The sequence below is a fragment of the Miniopterus schreibersii genome, assembly GCF_964146895.1.
Source record: "Miniopterus schreibersii genome assembly, chromosome: 1".
NCBI lineage: Eukaryota > Metazoa > Chordata > Mammalia > Chiroptera > Miniopteridae > Miniopterus > Miniopterus schreibersii.
Window position 1 is genome coordinate 179,764,972 of NC_138101.1, and position 22,446 is coordinate 179,787,417.

The 22,446-nt window shown below is 41.0% G+C and overlaps 1 protein-coding gene and 1 pseudogene across 9 annotated transcripts in view; one reads left to right on the forward strand and one right to left on the reverse strand.

Moving 5' to 3' along the window:
* SIPA1L1 (signal induced proliferation associated 1 like 1) overlaps nucleotides 1-22,446 on the forward strand; it is a 392,555-nt gene that overhangs the window by 83,639 nt on the left and 286,470 nt on the right. The gene's annotated exons all lie outside the window — the stretch shown is intronic.
* Nucleotides 9,885-10,333, reverse strand: LOC308558805 (ATP synthase subunit d, mitochondrial pseudogene; annotated as a pseudogene). The gene has a single exon. The product of its transcript is annotated as an ATP synthase subunit d, mitochondrial pseudogene (transcript).

Below are 22,446 nucleotides of genomic sequence, written 5' to 3' on the forward strand. Positions count from 1 at the left end.
AGGTTGAAATTTCATCGGGTTCATCGTTTAGAAAACATACAGGCCAGGGAAATGGTTCACTTTCAGGGAAGATGTTTAACTGAGGCGTTGGTATTCGTTTTGAAGGGAAGCACTGGCGACTGATAGCTCCCGGACGGCATTTACCTTACAGATTTTATTTTTCACGACGGGAGGCATCAGTCACTGAAATTGTTACTACCTGCTAAACGATTATGTTTCTAAACTGGGAGCCAGTGATGCGATGCAGATTTCAGAGTAAAGGTGTCGACTTTCATCGGGTTCCAGGTCTATCTGGATGAGCTGGGGTTGGCGTTTCCTCTGTAAAGTAAACCTTTCAAGTTGAAACTCTGACTCAGACTTTTAAAGCCATTGTTTTATACTGGTACTCTGGGAGTTAGGTGTCAACTTTCTCTTGTTTTCTCATATGGAATATTCATCCTAGGCAAAGGTTCTCTGACTTAATCTTTTGGAAAAGTTCAAGAGTAAGTCCTATGGAATCAATTCTCTGTAGCTTAATAACGGTATTTTTTATTTTATATAATCTTGATTTAATGACTTTCACTTTTTACTTTTTCATTTTTTGAAAGCTGCAATTACACCACTTTTATGAGGATGGGAAAAAAAGCTGATGGGAATAATATAGAACAGTGGTAACAGCAGTAGTTTCAAATGAAAGGTTTACATAAAGCAGTTTATGGTCACTGATGTCTCTGACTATTAGATGACATACCAGCTATTAACAAGAATATTAATATTAAAGCATTTTTCCCATGGAATAAATTATTTCTACTAAAGCATTAGCAATTAACAGTGCCTTTAAAAGTCTTGGGTGGTGATTTGCACATAAATGGTTAGGGGCAAAATAAGAGATTTGGGGGGATGAATGGTTTCATGTGGCTGGCAATTTATTTTCTTATCTCATGCTTAAGTAAAGGACTTGTGAACTTGACTGTATCATTAGATTTCTCTAGTTGACTGAGAGAACAAGTTTGACAAGTGGCTCAAGACAGTCAGTAGGTGTTGCTGTTAGCTTCTCTGCAGCTCCCGGTGCTGCTCCTCAGAGTCTGAAATTGCTGTGCTGCTGCAGTGAACTTAGAGCTGAAGTATCAGGCAGTGTTAGTTCTGACTTCATCGTAAGATTCCATGGCAAGGTTGACTTCAACTCTTGGTAATAATTCCAAAGCACCTCACTGAAATTGTATATTGAGATTCTTTTAACTCTATCCTTTCACTGTTCTGACTTTTTGTATTTGCTTTTGCTTTGAATTAGGTATGTAATTTTGGTGTTACTTTCCTCCCCACTTCCATTTTAAAACAGCTTTTAAAAAACTACCTTCTAGTAACTTCATTGAAGTCATAGGTTGAAGATTGCTTGAGATTAGCCATCCAGTAGACTTCAGGGGACCATGGTTGACTCTGAGTTGAGATATGTATATTTTCAAGTTTGCAGGCTGAATTTTTCAGTAAATGGCTATTCTCTATCTCTTTGAGTTGTGAAACAATAAGAGTACAGATTCCCTGAATCTTTCCCATTTAGGGCAAAGTATATCGTGATTAATGATCACATGATGATGTGTTTCCTATCAGTCCTCACTGTCGTGTTATCATTTCTGTTGGTCCACATCAGTGCACATATAAAGTATGAACAGTCCGAAGATTTTCTGGTGACATCTCAGATTTGAGCCTTTTTAGTTCACCGAACATATTGGACTTTTTCTGAGAAAACAAATAGACTCATCCTCCTTAATGTAGAGTTAGAGCTCTAATGTACCATGCTTCATCAGACCCTCCTTTCCCCTCATAATGTCACTATGTTCTTAACCTTTTGAGATTTGTGGTAAGTCAAACAGTATTTAGTGAGTGCCTCTTTCTGGAAGGCATGCTCTTGGATTCTGTGATTTCAGTGGTGAGTTCAAGTGTGTTCCTGCCTCAAGGAACTTCTGTGCAGTGGGGCCATTTGTAGTAACCTTTCCTGGTTTGGTGTTATGATACCCTGCATAGTAGGCCCTTATCTTTGAATTTTAACTTGTTTAAATAAATTTTTGAAATAATTTGATAATTAAAAAATTTTAAAGTAAGTTTTTGAAAAATAACTTTTAAAAAAAATAATATATCTTTATTGATTTCAGAGAGAGGAAAGGAAAGGGAGAGAGAGAGACAGAAACATAAATGATGAGAGAATCATTGATCGAGCCCACAACCTGGGCATGTGTCCTGACCGGGAATCCAACCCTGATCGCCTAGATCCTAGGTCCACGCTCAACCGCTGAGCCACGCCTGGCCGGGCTGAAACATAACTTTGAAATAATGAAATACTAAAGTATTTGTTCTCAAAGGGTCTGGGCTTAAATTTTCCAGCTATGGGAATCTTAAAAAAGAATTGAACCTTTTTCTGAACTATCTGAACAATTTTTTCTGCAGAGATGGGCAACTGCAAAAATTGTGTGAGAATACTTTGGAAACCATAAAGTCTATTTGCAATTGCATTTTCTTACTTTGTCATGTACAGATTCAGATTGTTGGAGCTAGAAGGGATTTTGAGCAAAAGTCATTTGGCCCACCTTCCCATTTTACAGATGGGTAAACTGGAGACCAGAAAGTTGAAGTGGTTTGTTGAAGGCTATAGAACTAATCAGTGATCAGGCAATGCTTGGAAGTTGGGTTTTCAGAGTTAACTACTCCTGTTTCCTGTTTTGTTCTGTTTTTTCCCACCTTAGGGTCTATTATGTTAAAATTTGTTTACTACTTTTTTTTCTCTCGCACTTACAAGGGTTCAGTGTTCATTAAATGTCTAAAATAAGAAACAGCAAAACTTAAGGAAACTTAATCTACGTAAAGGTTGAAAAGCTATGAAAACAGCATTGATGTAGTTGTTCAGTAACTAAGCTTTAGTTAGACTTACTCAAATTACAGAGTTATGGAAAAAGAAATTATGAGTTAAAGTATTTACATGGTAGAGCCTGTAGGCTTTTTATTTTTTTAGAAAAAGGAATCTTTGTAAACTCAGAGCACAATGTACTTGTATGTTCTTTAGAGAAGCCAAACTTAATTTATTCTAGTTTACCATTTTCTTCCCTTCCTAAACTCATTTTTCATTTGTAAAACAAGTGGTTGTATCTTCCTTATTTCTGGAATCATGGCAACTTTCAGATCTTCTCCCTGAGCTACGTGTGAAAGGGTAACCAGGGGTCAGGGGTTGGGGGTGGGGAGGATCAGTCAGGTGGAAGGATAACTGCGCAGAAAACAGGAAAATGTAGGAGCTTCCTGTTGAGAACATGACTGGTTTATATAGCACTCCCTTACCTTCCACTGGGGTAATCTGAGCCAGGAGACAAGAAGCATTCCTGCCAGTTTGGTGACTGCCCTTTAAGTGAGGGGCTCTCCCTGTTCCGGGGAGGGTGAAGTGTATGTTATTCCTTTAGTGCTCACACAGAAATTTTTGTTTTGTTCCACATACGCTGCTATTTCAAATATGGGTGTTTCACTGTCACTTGAGCTTGACAATCTAACCTTCTGTCTATGGCACCTCTACTTTTTTGGTATGGGAAATAAATTGGCCTTACTAGATTTTTGCTTTTTCTAAAAAGCAAAAAGCAAAACAAAGCCCACATACTCACAATTCCTGTGGCACTTTTTTTTCAAAGGTTATATACAGTTGACCCTTGAACAACACAGGTTTGAACTGTGCAGGTCCAATTATACATGGATTTTTTTTCAATAAATACTGTGAATGTATTTTCTCTTATGATTTTCTTAATAATGTTTCCTTTTCACTAGCTTACTATATTGTAAGAATACAGTATATGATACATATAGCATACACAATATGTGTTAATTGACTGTTTATATTATCAGTAAGGACTCTGGTCAACAGTAGGCTATTAGTAGTTCAATTTTGGGGGATTCAAAAGCTAAAATTAGATTTTTGAATGTACTGGGGGTGGGGGCAGTTGGGGCCCCTCACTGCTGCTGCATTGTTCAAGGGTCAGCTGTATATAAGTTAATTACTCTGAGATGAAGCTCTTTTATTCTTTCCGTAGGCTCTTGGTGAGCCCTGGAGTGGTCAGAAACATGGGTAAGACTCCCTTTTGTTTGGCTCTCTTAAACACGGATGATTTGGGTGAGGAATGGACTAACATGCGTGTGATTGGGTTTTTGATCATAAGGGTAAGACTGTCTCGTGTGTCTTTTGAGGGCAGAGGCCAGTCCACATCCGCTTTCTCCTCCTGTTCTGGCCTGGGGAGAGTAAGGTAAATACAGCTGCAAATAGAACATGCGTGTTTCCTTGAAGATCTAGAGAGATGATGCCACAATGCCACAGGTGACTGTCAGGGGCTTCCTTAGTTGGACCTTTGAAAATAGCAGTGCTTGGCGGGTGTGCCACTGAGTCAGGGGAAGCTGTTTCTCTTTGCTGCTGGAGGTCTGTGATGAGATTGTCCAGATGAGATTTCTGATTTGTTACTTGTCACGCTGCTCTAAGTCCTCGCATTCATTAGAACTGTAGTATGCCTAACTTTAAACTGTAGGAAACGGGCAATCACATAATGTTAGATTTCCCTTATTTCAATTCAGGAGAGGCGGGAGGAGAATGCACTCTTGGAGAGCGCTGGCGTGGGGAGGAGAGTTACGGTTGTACAAACACGGGTCACTCTGAGGCAGACCGGACATCCAGCCATGGCGACACTGGATTCCATTTTTCCTCTCTCCTCCCCGAGAGCAGGTCCAGGTTAAATGAATTTCACAGACCCAGTAGTGAATTTTGGTTATTCCTCTTTCTCTGTCTACTTTTTCCACAAGTCCTTTTACCAAAAGCTACAAGGGTAGTCATTGATTGGATTTTGTGGTTCAGCATCTTGCTTCCTTTTAGAATGAGTTCTGAACTCCTCAAAATAAAGCTACTGAGAAATAAAAAGCAAAGGGCTATGTGCTGAACGATCATGTTCTTATAATCAAGACTTGACTATGATCAGTAAGTATCTTTTACTTCGGCTCTTCTGTTACTTTTCTGTAATTCATTCCCCCCCCCCCCCCATATTCTCAATTATTTGCATAAGTAGGAATTCTGGATTGATATATTGTGAGATTCTTGCATTTCCTCTAATAATCTTAATTCCCATAATTGATTGACTATTTGTATTTACAAGTTTATTTTCAGTTCTTAATGCTTGCAGAGAAGCAACTAATAACTGGGGTACCGTACCCCTTTAAGAGGAGAGAGTACTTATAAGGAGATGCCGCTAAGATATGTAATTATAAATTAATAGAATGTTCTAAACATTTCACCCAACTTGACTAACTTTTATTGCTTGTTTCACTGGTGTCTATCTAGGGAAAAAAATGGAAAGCAGTATTTTCCCATGTTTTTGCAAGAAGTGTAAGTTTGTGACTTGTCAGAACCATACTACCTTTCTTTTGAAGACTTCAGAAACACGATCTTAGTCTTGAAATGAGGGTTAGTGCACAAGTTTATTTCACCCTTCCCTTTTCCCTAACCAGTACTTTGGCTGCTCCATTGAAGACCTCAGAAGGTTCTGTCAATATGCTTTGCCAGAGTCTAACTTCTGAGTAGCGGGTGTAAAAGAGTGTAAAGAGAGTGTACTCTGGTTGTATATATGTTTGGGGTGAGGTTCATCTCCTGGCTCAAGATGTGCCCTTGGAAAACCTGTTAGGAAGGCTTTCCCCAGCTGAGCTTGAATGTAGTTTCTAACCGTATCTCTTCTCCAGTTTGAGAAATGCCTGTGATTCTTCAGAGTCTCAGTGTTACTTTATTTTTTAAAATTAGGATCTTGGTGCTAATCCTTTGTAATAGGAAATGAGGTGTAATAATTGCGTAACAAAACTTTCAGAAGATAAATAATAGGTTATGGGAAGCTGTATGATTCACAGAAAAAACTTTCCAAATCCAGGAACCTCAGCCTAATAGTCACTTGTGGTGGGCTTGTTCTGAAGGCCATTTTCAAGGCATGTTTAAAAATAGTGGTCTTCAGTGGTTTGGGTAGGATGTGTTTGGGGAGCAGTGGGTGCTTGGTGAAGAGGGTAGAGAATCGTAATGAATGCTGGGGCTTTTCTCTGGGGGAGCATACTAGATATCAGGTGAATAGATGATTTGAGAAACTCAGTAGGTGATTCTGTTATGCTTCTCTCTTACCCAGTTGAGAGCACAATGGCTTTTATACCAGTTTTGGATTTGTGCTTTACAATAAGGTAAACAAGTTGTGGGCTTAAACCAGAGACCAGTTTCCTGGGGATTGTGGAAGCTTCATTTTGGATGGGTGAAAAAGAGAGCCTCCTATTCCCTGTACAGTCCCATTTATTAAAAAAGACAAAAGACAACTTGGAAGAAATTCGGAAATGATTGTCAGTATCTAAAAGGGCCAGGCTGCTTAACTCCTACAGTAGATGTAGGACATTATAAATCCAATTTGGAATTGTATTTTTGTATTGGGATAAAAAAACCACGTAAACACATAAGATAAAATTTACCATCTCAACCACTTGTAAGGGTACAGTTCAGTAGTGTTAAGTATATTCCTATTGTTGTGAAGCAGATCTCTAAAATGTTTTTATCTTGCAAACCTGAAACAATACCCAGTAAGCAGCTCTCCATTTCCCTTTCCCTCATCCCTGGCAGCAACCATGCTGCTTTCTATTTCAATGAATTTGACCCCTTTAGATACCTTAGATGCAGTATTTATCTTTTTTGTTGTTATTAATCCTCAACAGAATATATTTTTTCCATTGCTTTTCAGAGAGAATGGAATGGAGGGAGGGAGGGAGAGAGGAGGAGAGAGAAACATCGATGTGAGAGAGACACATTGACTAGTTGCCTCCTGCAAGCGCCCGACCAGGGGTGGGGCTGCAAACTAGGCGTGTGCCCTTGACTGGGAATCAAACCCAAGACCCTTCCGTGTGCAGGCGGAAGCTCTAACCACTGGGCAACACCAGCCAGGGCAGTATTTGTCTTTTTGTGGTTTATTACACTTAGCATAATGTCGTCAAAGTTCACACATATTGGCATGTGACAGGATTTCCTTCCCCTTTAAGGCTGAATAATATTCCAGTGTATGTATATACCACATTTGTTCATCTGTAGATGGACATTTGGGTTGCTTCCACCTCTTGGGTATTGCAAATGGTGCTGCTATGAAGATGGGTGTACAAATATTTCTTTACAACCTTACTTTAAATTCTTTTGGATATATACCCAGAAGTGGGATTGCTGGATTATGTGGTGGTTCTATTTTTAACTTTTTAAATAACCTCCATACTAATTTTTTATAGTGATTGCACCTTTTTCATTCTCATCAGCAATGAACAAGAGTTACTCATCCTTGCCAACACTTACTTTGTTGTTGTTTTTTTTTACACATTTAGTTTTATTGTAACAAAGCAACTTGTACAATTTTAACGTTTAAAACTGAGCATCTTTTCCTTTCCAGTGAAACAAAAAGAAAATTTAAAAATAAACAGGAACAAAATTACAATAGAGAGTTTCAATTCCAAGTAAGGCCCTAGGGGTTCTGCTGGTTCTCCATCGAGTGGCAGGGCTCAGGTCATCGTCAGGAGAGAATTTTAAAAGTGTCATCTTAAACTGCAAGGATGTCCGTTAAACATCACAGGTAAACATGCCAAAGGAGAGGCCATGTTGTCAAAATGCCCACTTAACCCACCCAAACATCTCAAACCCACCCTTTGCTGACCTTCTATAACCTACCCCCCCTTTTAAAGTTTTTTTTTTTTTTTTAAACGAGAGAAAGTAGACAGGCACGTGTTGGTAAATGCCGACTGTCCATATTCACAGAGAGACACAGTGTAATCTCTGAGCCCAATATACAGAGAAAGGGGGGGCTAGGAGTCTGTGCACTGCTACACAGGGCCTCGCACCCCGGCCGCAGCAGGGCTACGGGACCACAAGGTCTTTGTTTTTCCCCACAGAGCACGGTGGTGCTGATGCCATGAAGTGTTTCTTGAGACAGGAAGGGATAAAAATGAATTTGGTACAGAAAGGGGCAGAGATTCTTTTCCCACTGTGTTCTAGTTAGATACACCCCCCCTAAGTAAGGTGAGAACCATGGTGTAAAGGAGGGAAAAGAGACCTCAAAACAAGGCGACTGAGTACAAGGAGGTGGGGGGGGGGGAGGAGAGACTGCAACTTGCTCCCAGGGACTGGAGAAAATTAAAAAAGGCTGGACTCCGTCGGTGTTCCGTTAGTCATCCTCTCCCTCGTCCTCCTCGCCCTCCTCCTCCTCCTCCTCCTCCTCCTCCTCGATGTCCTCCAGCCCCTCCCCCTCCCCCTCGTCCCCCCTCCCCCTCGTCCCCCCTCCCTCTCGCCCTCCCCCCTCATCTTCCCCCTCGCCCTCCCCCCTCCCCCCCTCGTCGTCCACGCCCGGGACCTGGTGGCACTGCAGCGGGTGGCCCCGGTGTAGCCCCGGATGGCGTCCCGAGCTCGTCCGCCGCGCCCGCGTGGTCGGTGACCCGGGCGAAGCCGCTCCCGGGCCTCGTGCTGCCGCTTCCCGCCGCCCCGTTCTGTGTCCGACTCGAACGTTTCGTCAGCTCCTTCCCAGGTTTCCATTTGATTCCAGCGGGCTTCGAAGGCGGCTCACCACCCTCCTTCAGGTGAAATTCTTTGGGGCGAGCTTTATCTTCGAAGTAAGCGTTTTCATCGACATCCAAGTCTGTTCTGTTCCCCGACTTGGTGTCTTCGAATTCCGTCGCCTCCTTGCGCGGGGTGGTGCGGGGCCTCCTCGCCGGCCCCCCGGCAGCGCCGACACATGTTGTTACCCCCCAAATTTGGAATTTTGGCGATCAATGCTGACCTCTTCTGAAAAGGTGGTTGGCGGAGTTTGTTATAGTTCTGTTCTCCTTTCAAAAATCTCACCAGCTTTTTCATTGAGTCTGTTTCCCTTTGTGCTTCATCGATATGCTCGACGGCTTCCTGCTGTCCTTCTCGCCTCGGCAAGTCCCGAGCGGGGGTTCTTCTCCGGCTTGGGGCGCGAGGCAGCCTGGGCCGCTCCGCTGGAGGGGGAGCGCGCCTGGCGTTCGGGCCGCGCCGTGAGGGCGCCGGGGGGGGTGGGGGGCCGCGCCGTGAGGGCGCCGGGGGGGGTGGGGGGCCGCGCCGTGAGGGCGCCGGGGGGGGGGGGGGGCCGCGCCGTGAGGGCGCCGGGGGGGGGGGGGGCCGCGCCGTGAGGGCGCCGGGGGGGGGGGGGGCCGCGCCGTGAGGGCGCCGGGGGGGGGGGGCCGCGCCGTGAGGGCGCCGGGGGGGGGGCGGAGGCCGCGCTGGGGGGCGTCTAAGGCGGCCATGTTTTTGGACAGTCGCCGTGCTGATGGGTGTGATTGTGGTTTCGAATTGCACCGCTCTGATGATAGGTAATACTGAGCACCTTTCGTATACTTGTCGCTCATTTATCTATCATCTCTGGAGAAACGTGTGTCCAAGTCTGCTCATTTTTCATTTGGGTTATTTGATTTTTTGTTGTTGAGTTGTAGTTCTTTGTATCTTCTGGATATTAATACCCCTTACTAGGTATATGATTTGCAAATACTTTCTCCCATTCTGTAGATCGCCTTTTCACACTTTCGATTGTGTCCTTTGGTGCCCCAAAGTTTTTAAGTTGGCTGTAGTCTCATTTTTGGTTTTATTGCCTGTGCTTTTGGTGTCACAGCCAAGAAATCATTGCCATGTACAATGTCATGAAACTTTCCCTCTATGTTTTCTTCTTGGAGTTTTATAGTTTTAGTTCTTAGGTTGTCTTTTTTTTCCTTTTTTCTCACTATATAATTATTTTTAATGTCCAGAGTTTATAATATGAGGGCCAGAGCTCCCACACTCAGGTTTATAAATTCTCAATTGGCTTGTGAGGCCAGTAGGGACACTTCTTTTTGTCTCATTTGGTTTCTGGGAAGACTTCATTCAAATCCTCAGTGGTCATCTGATCAAATGGAATTATGTTCATCTTCTCCAGCTCTTTCTTGTATTGCTCAATCCTGCTCTTTGAGAGAGACAAAAGCTCCACACAGCTTTTCACATCTTCTTTTTCTTCAGCATCCACCAGGGCACTGTATTTATCCTCTGGCACAGGGACCTTCAGGGCATTAAACTTCTTCTCAAAGTCATCTACCAAGCTGGCCTTCGCTTCATTGGCCTTGTAGTAAGCCCAGTCGATGGCGGGTGGTTTATCAGGTAGAGTAGCCGACCTGGAGGTGAAGGTCTCATTCCAGGATTTCAGGGTGTTAGCAATGGCCTTCTGGTTTCGGGGTATGATCTCTCCAAAAGCTACCCAGTCAATAGTTTTTAGAGCAAGTTTTCGCCCAGCCATCTTGAGATCCTTCACCGACCCCTTATGTTAAGTCTTTAATACATTTTGAGTTAATTTTTATATATGGTGTAAGATAAGGGTTTAACGTCATTCTTTTGCATGGATATCCAGTTTTCCCAGCACCATTTGTGGAAGAGACTCTCCTTTCTCCGAGTGGTCTTGGCACCCTTGTCGAAGACCAGTTGACCATATGAGTGATTGTTTATTTCTGGGCTCTCTATTCTGTTCTACTGGTCTGATTGTCTTTTTATGCCAGTGTCACCCAGTTTTGATTACATTAGCTTTGTAATATATTTTGAAATCAGGAAGTGTGAGTGGCACTTTTAATTTATGCTGTTGCGGGGGTTAAGCAATAGAGAATAGAGAAGTTGACAATGGAGAATACAATTCAAACAACTTCTCATTTTCTTTGAAGGGACTAGACACTTAAAAATGAAGTAACATGATTTAAATGGCAGAATGTATGCAAGGCTATCAGTTTCCAACTAGTATAGTAAAAGCTATGGGCTAGCACTTCCTAGTTTACGAAATGCTTTCACAGATATTTAGTCCAGTGGCTTGGGAAAGCTTCAAAAGTGTGATGGACCTTAAATTGACCTTGAAAATTAGATGTATACTTCAGTGGGTGTAAATACCCCAAACCATTTGTGTCAATTGCATCACAGTGCTGTTGGGAAGTCTTTAATGAAAGCCTCTAGTAATCTAAAGATTTTCGGTGGCATCAGTTATTATAAGAACTGTCTTTTGTGATTTTTTTTCTTCCTTGACACGATACTGCCTTTCTGTTCCAATCTGGTAGTTTCTGATTTTTCATATCTGCTCATTGAGTAGCAGTGGGCCACATACAGAGATAAAGTACTAAGCCACAGCAGTGTTTTAATTTGTACGATGTGCAAAAAACAGAAAATTAACCTGGCTGGGTTGTATAGGATGAATTGAAGGAGAGAGATTGGAGCCAGAACAGAAAATTGAGTGGCTGCTTCAATAAGTAATTTAGGATACTTAAGACCTACTTTCTCACCTTCTTAATAAAACTATTGGGATAATTTTGGTTGGGTCTATTACTTGAAGGGACATTTAGTAGAGTTTCTCTGGAGGAAAATTGTAGTTTGCTTACATATATAGTAGGCCGGAAGTAAAGAGTTATTTAATGGTGACCAAATGAATTTATGCCTACATGGGTAGGTCTCTTAGTGGTAACTTACTCACTTATCCCATAAGTATTTATTGACTCCCACTGTATGCCAGGGGCTAGTGGCTGCTTCTAGGGAAGAAAGGATAGATACATGGTTCCTGCTCTAATGAGGCTAATCTTCTAGGGATTGTTGCGGTCCTTTTCAGTGTTCTATCCTTTCATCTGGTGGGATTTTTCTTTCAGTCAAAGGCCACCTGTGTTACTTCTGATATAAAACAGTTGTAGTTGAAAATAGCCTTATATTAAATATTCTTTGTGTAGAGGAAGAAAGAAACACTAGACAGTTCTGCCTTTTGGTTTCCAAGGAAATATGTCTTGGCTAAATTTATTTTACCAAGTGCTTTTCTAAGTAACAACTAAAGGAAACAGGCTTTAATGAATTTTGGTTAAGGTTTTCCTGAGGAACCAAATAAGGTTTTTAAGTCTTCGTTTTTTCTTTCACGCCTCTGCCAAGAGAATCTAGAAACCTAGTTTTGACTAATTCTGGATTTTTCCATTCATTGTCAGATCTTAAAAGAGCCATGTACCTTTTTTGGATCATCTTTCAATTGTTCATTCATGTAACAAATTTTCAGTATGCATTTACTATATACCAGATAATCTTTTCATTTGGAAAAGGAAGGGGGTTGAGGGTTGAATTAAGTTTCCTTGAAGACCAACTCTTAAAATTCTGTGAATTTATTAGCGTGATTTAGTGAGATTTGAGGGCTTTTTGCAGATAGCAGAAATGTTTTTGAAAGAACCAAAGAAATAGAAATGTAGAGTTTTTGTTTTTAATTCTGGAACATTTTATTGGGAAAATTCTGTAGTGCTGGATAATTTTAGCATTAGTTTCACTTTGATCTAAAAACAATCAACATTTTAACTCAACTTTGAGAGTCTTTCCTTGTATTTTTGGTAGAAGACAGTTCTGAATTTAACCTTTCTTCTGTTACTTGTAATACCTTAGAAATTTAATTTCTGTTTCAAATGATTGGTGTAGTGCCAGTGTGGGAGGTTTAGAAATGCTCATCACCTCTTCTAGGTGCTTAGTTCCAAATCTTTTAGGGCTTGTATCATTTATGTATTTTGGTAGCCTTGAGATAGTGACGTCATGTCACTGGATGCAGAAGTCACACTGAAGATCTTAGGAACAGCACTGTGATCATTAGCTGGCAGTTGTCATGCTGCCAACTATGTAATATTCTGATAACCCAAGTGTGAGTTTGTGTGGCTTTATAAAATGATATTTTCATTTTAATTTGTTGTTAGAAATTCAACAGAGTATTGCTTATGTATTTTAAGATTCAGTTATGCAAAGTAAAACTTAAACATTTTCTCTCATGTGGATTTTTGGCTGTTGGAAATCTGGTCTCCTTGTCACTAAAGAACATTGGAAGATCTATTGTAGTCCTGGCTCTGCAACTTTGGCCATTTTTCTTTTATTTACTAATCAGCAACATCCATTGAGCACCTTCTAGATGGCAGATACTGTTCTCATCCTGGATGTACAGCTATGTACAGCTCTGAGTGAGATAGGAAACCACTAGACAGTGCAAAGGGTTTTGATCTGACATATTTTTAAAGGATAAATCTCTGCTGTGTAGAGACTAGAAAGAAGGTGGGGGAGGCAAAGGTGGAAATAGGGAGATATTAGGGGGTTCTAGCAGTAATCTGGGTGAGATGTGATGATAGCAGTAGTGGAGGCGATGAGAAGTGGCTGGATCGTGGACATAACCCGAGTGGGGCTAACGTGATTCACTGAAGGATGAGATGATATAGAGTGAAAAAGACTGGAGTCAAGGATAACACCAAGGTTTTTGGCCTGAGCATCTGGAATAATGGAGGTGCCATTTATTGAAATGAGGAAGACTAGAGGAGCAGGTTTGGTGGAGAATTAAGAACTGATTTGATCATGTTGGGTATGAGATACCAGTGGATGTGCAAGTGGAGAAGTCAAGTTGGCAGCTGGGTAGGTCTGTTCATGAGCTTCATTTTTCTCATTTGTGAAGTGGGGAAAGTATTTGCCCTTTTCAGAATTCTTGAGATCAAATGAGAAGAAAAAAAAAGTTATAGCTTCTGAAGTTATGTCCTGTGGTGGTGATATTATTTCTGGAAAGAAGACTGTTACCACCTTATGTACTTTGTGGTCTCTCTTGAGCTACTTAACTCACATGCCAGAATGTATTGTGGAAAGTTGGCATTTGCCTTCCAAAGGCTGGTTTTCTCTCTGAATAGGTGGAAACACTTCCATTTGGTGATTCCTGGGCAGCTTCTGGGGGAACTTGGTATTTTGGTTCCTTCTTGGGTGTCTTGGGCTTTATTTTGTGTACAGCCATGGGAGTACTACATTTGTGGCACCAGACTTGCCCCTTACTAAACAAAGTTTCAGGCAAAAGTAATTTTATTTAGGTGAGAGGATATTGTAGTAGGAAAACAAAATGGCCCTTTCCTTCCTCAAAGTCTTTATTATTTTAGGTTTTCCATAACTTAACTCAGTTAACAAGGTCTCATAGGTCACTTTTATTGGGGAGTCCACTCACCATGTACTCCTATGTTTTTTTGATTGCTTAAAACTTTGTTATAAGCAGATGAAATATGTTAAATATATATTTGAACCCACTGAGTTAAAATTTATTTAAGATACAAGTGAAAATGTTGAAAGCATCAGTCTTGTATTTCAGTGAGTGGTATTTTGAATTTATTAAGTGTCTTTCCTTAGAGGCTGTAATTTATAGTTGTATCCCTAGCGTGCAGTGTCTGTTGATAATTGATTTCCTCCCAAGAGTGAGATGTTGCTTTAGGAACATCTTCAGTCAAGAGATGTGGTGCTGGTTCTTGGCTCTTCTCATGCACGAGGCGGTTCGCACAGAAACACTCTGCTCTCACTTCACTGCCCTGCTGGTTTCATCATCCATCCATGGCAGTGATTTTCACCCGTGCGCCGCAGGAGGCAGCAAGAAGTTTTAAAACGTGCAATACCTAACTGTTTAGTCGGATGTGCTGACCTCTCTTCCCTTAGGTTGTCAGATAAAAAAATGACAACAGCCAGCACAACAATAGCCATCTGGTGTGAATGAGTCAAAATTATACCTATTTTTTTGTCAGATCAGTAAAAAATATATATATATTTATTGGTGTGCCGCAGAATTTTAGGAATTAGTGTATATGTGTGCCATGAGATGAAAAAGGTTGAAAATCGCTGGTCTACAAGATTCAGTTGGGCATCAGCTGTCTGTGCCCAGTGCGAGTTATGTGATTTAGAAAGTGAAATCTGTGCCCTTGAGTGCCTGGCACGTGTTTATGAGTAAGTGACAGTCTTTGGGAACTCTATCTGAGTCAGTACTCTAGGTGCTCAGTGAAAAGAGGGCAGTCATGGCTTTAATGAGAGAATGTATCAGGGTAACAGAAGCTATATTTGTCAGTAGATGTGGTGGAGGCAGAAATTATTTGGGTTATCCTCTGGTATCTTTCATATGAGGACATCTCTCTATATTAGGGCTTTTGTCAGGTCCTCAAATTTATAAAATAGATTTACTCATCTGTTCTGTAATTGTTAAATTACATAATCTTTTGCTTTTCACTGAATTGGCTTACTATGCATTATTTTATTTCAGCTTCTAAAAAACCTGAATCATAGGTATCTAGTGTAATGTCACTTGACATAATTATTGGAAAAAACCTATGCCATTGTCTTTCCTTTTGAAGTACATATAAGAATATTTAGATCAATTGTAAGAGATAATTTTAAAGGATGTATATGTTTAAATCTCTATCTTTTCCATGCCTCTAGAAGGAATACAACTTACGTAGACTTTCTAAAATATCTTTTAATACTTTCCAAATTGCCTGATGGTTTTTATTTGAACTGGAGTCTAATAGTCATTTTTCCCGGGAAGATACTCTAAGTTTCTGAAGTCACAGTACCTATTTATGCACTCCTAAATTTTTTTTTAATAACACCTTTATTGAGTTATAGTTTACTTACTATACAGTTCTCTCATTTGAAGTGTACAAGTCAGTAGTTTTGAGTCCATTCGTAGAATTGTGTAACCATCTTCATAAACAAAGTCAGAACATCTTCATCATCCCCAAAAGAAACTCCAGCCCCATTTCAGTCACTCCCATTTCCTCCCAGTACCTCCTGGCCTCCCCACTCTTCTGTGGGCCACCATTAATCTTCTTTCTGTTTTTATAGATTTGCCTATTCTGGATGTTTTATATAAATTTTGTGGTATTTTGTGACTATCTTTTTTCACCTAGCTCTATCAAAGCACATTTCATTTTTTCAAAGAATTTAAACTTTGGTGTTAATGTTACAGATTTCAGAATCAAACCAGATATTCCCTGACTGCTGACACACAAACTACAGCCTGTGCTGGTACCAAAGAAAATAGCAAAACCACATTACTGTGAGGGCGTGTGCGGGCATGAGCGTGTGTGTAGAGAGGGGAGTGAACTTAGAGGCTTCCCTAAACAGAACAGCCACCAGGGTGCTGATCCTATCCTTGCCTGAGCACTGTCTGCTGCTTCCTTGAATTTTCAGATACCTCTGAGAAATCATCTCTGATTCTTCGCTTTCTTTTTACCTTTCGTCTGGTCTGTCACCAAGCTTTGCCATTTTTTTTTTCTTTTGAATTGGTTCTCATTTTCAACTTCTCTTAGTTTTATTGTCCCCATCTTAGAACAGACCCTTGACTTTTATGGGTGGCTGTAGCAGTCGCCTTGCTACAGATGCCCTGTGTCCAGTCCATCTTGTCTGATTATTTCTAATGTATCACTTAGGCACAGGTGCCACCCTGGAAGGACTAACGTGGTTCCGGTACCTCGCCACATCAAACTCGCACTCTCCTGCTTGCTTTTGTGACCTTTCTCTTGGGTCTCTCCTTTCCTTTTTATTTGATTTTTTTGGCCTTTCCAGGACTATGTCTCCTTTCATATGCTGGGCCTCTGCTTTCTCCTCTTCCCAACTGTTGTGACTTCCTTTGAGCCTTTGTTTCAGTTTTAGTTCTGTTCCATTAAAAAAGTTTGTAAAACCACTAAGTTCCTCACTCATAGCTTTATTTCTCTTATCCCCTTCCCTGTATATCATGCTCCTTCTCTTGTCTCCCTGTCCCCACTGCTGCAGGAGCAGCCCTTGAACTCTAGTTTTATCTGTATATTTTTCATCCTTCAAGGCCCACCTCTTCCCTGATGCCTTTCTGGTTTCTATCACTCACCTTGATCACTCCCTTTGCTGAAGTGCTGTTGCACTGGGTTGTATACTTAAAGAGCTTAGCATTTAATAATGAATGCGTGATTCATCAAAGATGTGTAACCTGTAGAAGACTCAGAAGGGACATCGGCCATTGTCAGAGGAATTGAAAGGCTGTCATGTGGAAGGAGGAGAGATTACCTTTGTCTTCTCAGACTCCACAGGGTAGAACAATGAGTGAATACAAATTTTTGAACAAATACCAGAAAATAACTTTTCTAGTTGAGCTGCATGCAGGGATGACAGGTATGCACAGGCTGGATCATTCTGGACGGGGTCATTGTAAAGGGCATTCAGATGATTCATTGGGAGTTCAATGAGAGTAGTAGTTCTCAGACTCCATAGTGTCACAGTCACTTGGGGAGCATATTAAGTACACAGTTTCTCAGTTTCTGTAAAGTTTAGATTAAGCAGTTTGTGAAGCCAGGCTTGGAAACTTTTGAGATCCTATGAGTGTCTCATTTGTTTACCAAGTTTTATTGAGTGCCTGCATATGTGACAATGTAAAGTTGTGGGTTTTGCCTTCAAAGGACCTAGAGCAATGGGGGAATGAAGAAGACAGGTGAGACCATGTGATTTCTCATCAGGTAGATGTGGATTCTTTGAGGAAAGGGACCATTTCTCATTTTGTATGTTTATTTGTTCCAGAGGGATGGGCACATTGGCATTCATTCTTGGGTGGTAAACCTGCTTTTTACTAGTTTACTCCTTGTCGTAAGGCTTGTCACTTGTGTTTTTTATCCAGTTGTTTTCATACAACTTAATTCCTTGGTTGAAAAGGAGCCATTCTGTCTACAGTTGCTTCATGGCAGGTTTTGATTTTTGTTGCTTCCTACTAATAAAATTAACATTGGCTACCATTTACCGAGTACCCAGTGTGCCAGGCACTTCATGTTGCATTACTGCTAATCTTTATAACAAGCTGCAAGACAGACGTCAGGACTCTGAGTGGGAGCCAGGATGTTGAGTTCCTGCTATAGGATTTCTTCTTATATTAACATACATTGCAGCAGTTACTGAGTTGAGAAATTGTGTAGTCGTCTGTTGGGACCAGGATAGTGGCAGTCATGTTTTAGCTGTGTGCATAGAATGTACCTTATTGTTTGGAACGCCAGAAAGCCTGTTTATATATAATAGGGTAGTAATGACCATGACCCTGTTGGTTAACTAGTAATTTGTTTTAAACACTCTGCCACACTGATGATAGAAGCTCTCCTCCCATTTGTCCAATGAAAGCCTGGTCTTACTGGTAGATTAAAAAAATTTTTTTAATTTACACATTGATTTTTTAGAGAGGGAGGGAGAGAAAGGGAGAGAGGGAAAAAGAAACACTGATTTTTTTGTTTCACTTATTTATGCATTCATTGGTTGATTCTTGTATGTGCCCCGACCTGAGATCAAACCCACAACTTTGGTGTATTGGGATGATGTTCTAACCAACTGAGCTACCTGGCCAGGACTTACAGGTAGATTTTTAAGCCTGGTATGTAGTTTGTCATTTGTCCATGTTGAGCCACCGTGGAGATTCAGCGACTATTTTTTGTATTTTCAGTGATGACCAGGATTTCCCAGAACTGGCATGTGACCCATTTGGTGTGTTTTTCCCCCTTGTATCTGTTGTAGGACTTTGGCCTGTTAAGGTGACCTCCAGAGTGCTCAGTTAACAATGGTCATAAGTGTCTTTCACTGAACTTTACCACTAATTAATTCTATGGTAGGTTCTTTAGTTGTACCATCTCATTTTATCCTTATGAAATTCCTGCAAAATAGGTATCATCAGCATTTAACAGACAGTGAAACTGTAGCTTAGAAAGGTTAGTAACTTGCCTAGCTTTCAGACTCCCATCTATTTGCATTTCTCCAGGGGTTTGTACAAGAGTGACACCATTTATTTTAATTTCTCTCACCTTCTGTTGCTGGCTTTACTAAGGAAAATTAAGTGGTAGATGAGTAAACTTTTAGGAGGTGAAGAAGAGCAAGTATCTCAGACTCCTAGAGAAAATTCTTGGATAATATATTTAATTTCCTCCACTCCAGTGGAGTCAGGGTGATGGTCATCATTGAAATGCTCTCTCTGACCAACTGAACTTAGCTGAGATCTGGGAAAGAACCTCATGATGGGCTCACATGTGCAAGAGAAGTTCAAGGCCGGGAGTTGCAGATGTTTCTAGTACAGATTGCTAGATGAAATGTAAATATTTATAGTTGTGATGAAATAAATATAAATCTTCACAGAGTTTGTAATAACCACAGAATTTTTTTTTTTCGTAGTAAGAACACCTTCACATTACTTCCCAACTGAAGGCAAGACAGGAAATGTGAGAAATTTATATTCTGGGTGGAATACTTTCTCATCTAGCAGCATGGGTTCTGTTGTGATGTCATTGTGTCGTTGACTTCCAGCTACGGCCCTGACATGGTCATGCCATCATCAAGTCAGCATCTGCTCTGTTTTGAAATAAGTGTCTTAAGAGTCTGGAAGCATATTAGAAATATATAGATTTTAAAAGAGAGGTTAACGAACTGAAGTTAATTAAAAATACAAAAGCAGGTATAAGATCAATCTTGGCAATCAAGTGTGCTACGAAACACACATTCAGTTCATCATCAACAGAATTGAAGTTGCTGTAGGCGTGGAGAGGTCCTCATCCCTCCAGTTTTCGCGGGAGTGAGCGTCTTGAGATATCCCAGGAAAAAAAATTTTCTGAGGCTTGCATGGGAGGATGTAATATTGTAGAAAGCTTTATTTCTGTGGAACCAAGTCCCTGAGTTTCCAAGGTCCCATTTGCCTTTGTCACCCCAAGGAAGAAGTGTAGCTGTGGCTTCAGGAGAGCTAGCATCAGAGCCAGTGTCCATAGTTTTCACTCTGTGTTGGAGCAGTGTCCAGTCCAGCATCAGGCTGGTTTAGTTTGTGTTCCCAGTTGTAATCCATTACTCCATTGCGTGAGGGGTCCACATAGCCACATGGCTGGGAGGGAACATAGGCAGTAGCAAAGAAACAGGAACAAGACGGCCCCATGGGCCAAGAGAGGAGACTCCTTTGTTTGGGGGATTATATATCTCCACATTTTCTTGGGCTTTCATTGGCTCCACCCATTCTGGCCAGTGATCTGTGTTCCCAGGTTTGACTGACAGGCACCTTCCCATGTCACCCCAACTTCACTGGGGCATGCATCTGTCCCCCAGTGATCTGTGGGGAATGGGCTGGTGGTTCCCTGGGGAGTGTGAATTTGCAGCTTCCCGGTGTAGCTGCCCAAATGACATGCCTAAAATGTCTGGCTTTCCCCTTTGCTCCTTTCCTATTATTAATAACTAGCTAATTACAGCAGTATCAAAGTCACTAGTAAAAGTTTACTTAGTTAACTTAGATCATGGTGAAAAAGAACATTTTTACTACCTTAACTTTTCTGTTGAATTGTAGGCTTTGTGGATTTATTGAATCCATTATACCCGTCTTTAAACTTTATGTACAGGTCATTTCTCCAAACCAAATATTTGAGACTTCTCTTTCTTGTTAAATAAATCTTCAAGATTTTCTGTTTTAGTTTATTAGATAAAGGCTTTTGGTGGTGTAATACTGTGGCTGGGGAGGTTTTATCTTAATCCTCTGTTTGCTTTAGTATTTAGGCTTATTATTTAATCTTAAGAACAAAGATTAATTTTTAGGAGTATAGTTAAATTTTGGTGGCTGACTAGGATCATGACGTGCCTTCTAAATGGGGCAGAGAGCTCAGAGGCTATTTAAGGAACTCAATTCTGGGTGCCCTCGTTATAGCACGATGCACAAGGACCTTAGGTCTGTTCACTGTCCTGTCCTTGGTTGACCACTGCAGCAACTAATCACCTTGAGCAGTTCACCTTCTCTTCAGGTTGCAGTCTTTTGTGCTTAACTTTGATTGTTTGAAAGCTCCCTTTTTAATATATATATGTATAATTGCAATAATCTAATCCATTAAGGGCATGCCCCATTCTCACCTTAGTCTACCCTCCATCCGCTGGCAAAGTCTGTTTCTAAGTATTACCTGAATTTTCCTCATTCACCCAGCAAAGACTTACTGACATAGCTGTTTTGTGCCAGGCACCTGCTGTGGATGAGGGACTGTGCTGAATTTTGTGCAGAGAAGTTAGCAGTCCAGCTCTCAGGATGCTCCCAGCTCATCAGGGAGCTTGGGAAGAGTTGAGGAAAATGTCCAGCAGGAGACAAAGGAAATAATTTAAATGTATTGTCTACTTTGTTTTTATTATTACGAATGTATTGCATAAGGCTTTCTGGAAAATTTGAAAAATATAGGGAAGTCTGAAGAAGAAGAAAAAAGTCATCCATCCTTCTACCACCCAAGAAATACCGTCACCGTTAACATTTTTGTGTTTCCTGTCTTTTAAAAATGACTTCTAAAAATAAACAAAACACGGAGAGTTCTAAGGTGAAATTTGATGTGGAGAAGGCACAAGGCCACCCAGAAAACAGTAGTGTTTGCTCCATGGGGGACTGTTACATCAAACACAGCAGCCTTAGGGAAGGTTTCTGGGATTTCTCAGGAAGAAAACATTGGGGAACAAAACCAGCAGCAGTGCTGACCTTAGATTTCTCTGTGCATAGTTTCCGAGTTACAAGTGTGTTGTGTTCTAAAACTTTGTAAAATGGGAGTTGGCATTCCAAATGCTTTTCTCGAACTTTTAATCTATTCTAGATGAGTAAGACGGAGCCTGGCCTTCAGGATGGGATGGGAGAGATGATTTACAAATTACGGTGTGTCCACTGCTTGTCCATGGTTTAAGGCTGGGAGAGTTCATAACAGGAGGAGCAAGAAAAGAAACAATTTTATTCCTGAGGGTCTGTTATGTACTAGCACTTTTTTGTTTTTGTATATTGTCTCATTTCATTTTCGTACTGAGTATTTGAGAAAGGGATTTTTCTCATTTTTCTTTTAAAACTTTATTAATAGAGAGAGCGAGAGAGAGAGAGATTTGTTTTTCCACTTAGTTATACATTCATTGGTTGATTCATGTATGTGCCCTGACTGGGGATGGAACCCACAACCTTGGTGTATTGGGACAATACTCTTACCAACTGGCAGGGTGGTTTTCCTCATTTTTTCTAGTTTACATTTAGAAAATGGATTCAGAGGTTAAGTTGCTTGTCTGGGTTACACAGTAATTGGCAGTTTTTGGGACCAGAGACCTGGGTTCCATCCTGCCAGTGTGACCTCAGGCAATTCCTTAATCTCTGCCTTCTTTTTTCAGATGGCGACAGTGATGATGCTTATCTCACAAGGTCATTGTCATCAGGAAGTGAGACAGTGTACTAAAGCCCTTCCCACAGTTTGGATTCCCTACCAGTGGGTGGGAGCTCTTATGATGGTAGTTGTGTGGCAGCACACACAGTGCTTGGCATATAATAGGTGTCCAGTAGGTATCAGCTACCCATCCTTCCTTCCTTACAAGCCTCCCAGTTTTTCAGTTTTCCCAGTCTCTTTCCCTTGGATTTTTAAAGACCCTGACTGAAAGATAAACTTCATTTGGGTTATAATGGTGGGTTCTTGGATTTGTAAAATAAAGTTCATCTGCGTATACAGGAAAATCCGAGCTCATCTGTAGCCATCTTTGAAAGGTTGTCGTGAAGATTTTCATGGGTGTCAGATGGGAGAATGCTAGGGATAGGAAAGCCAAGAGCTGAGATGGGGAAGAGGGAAGGGAGCAGT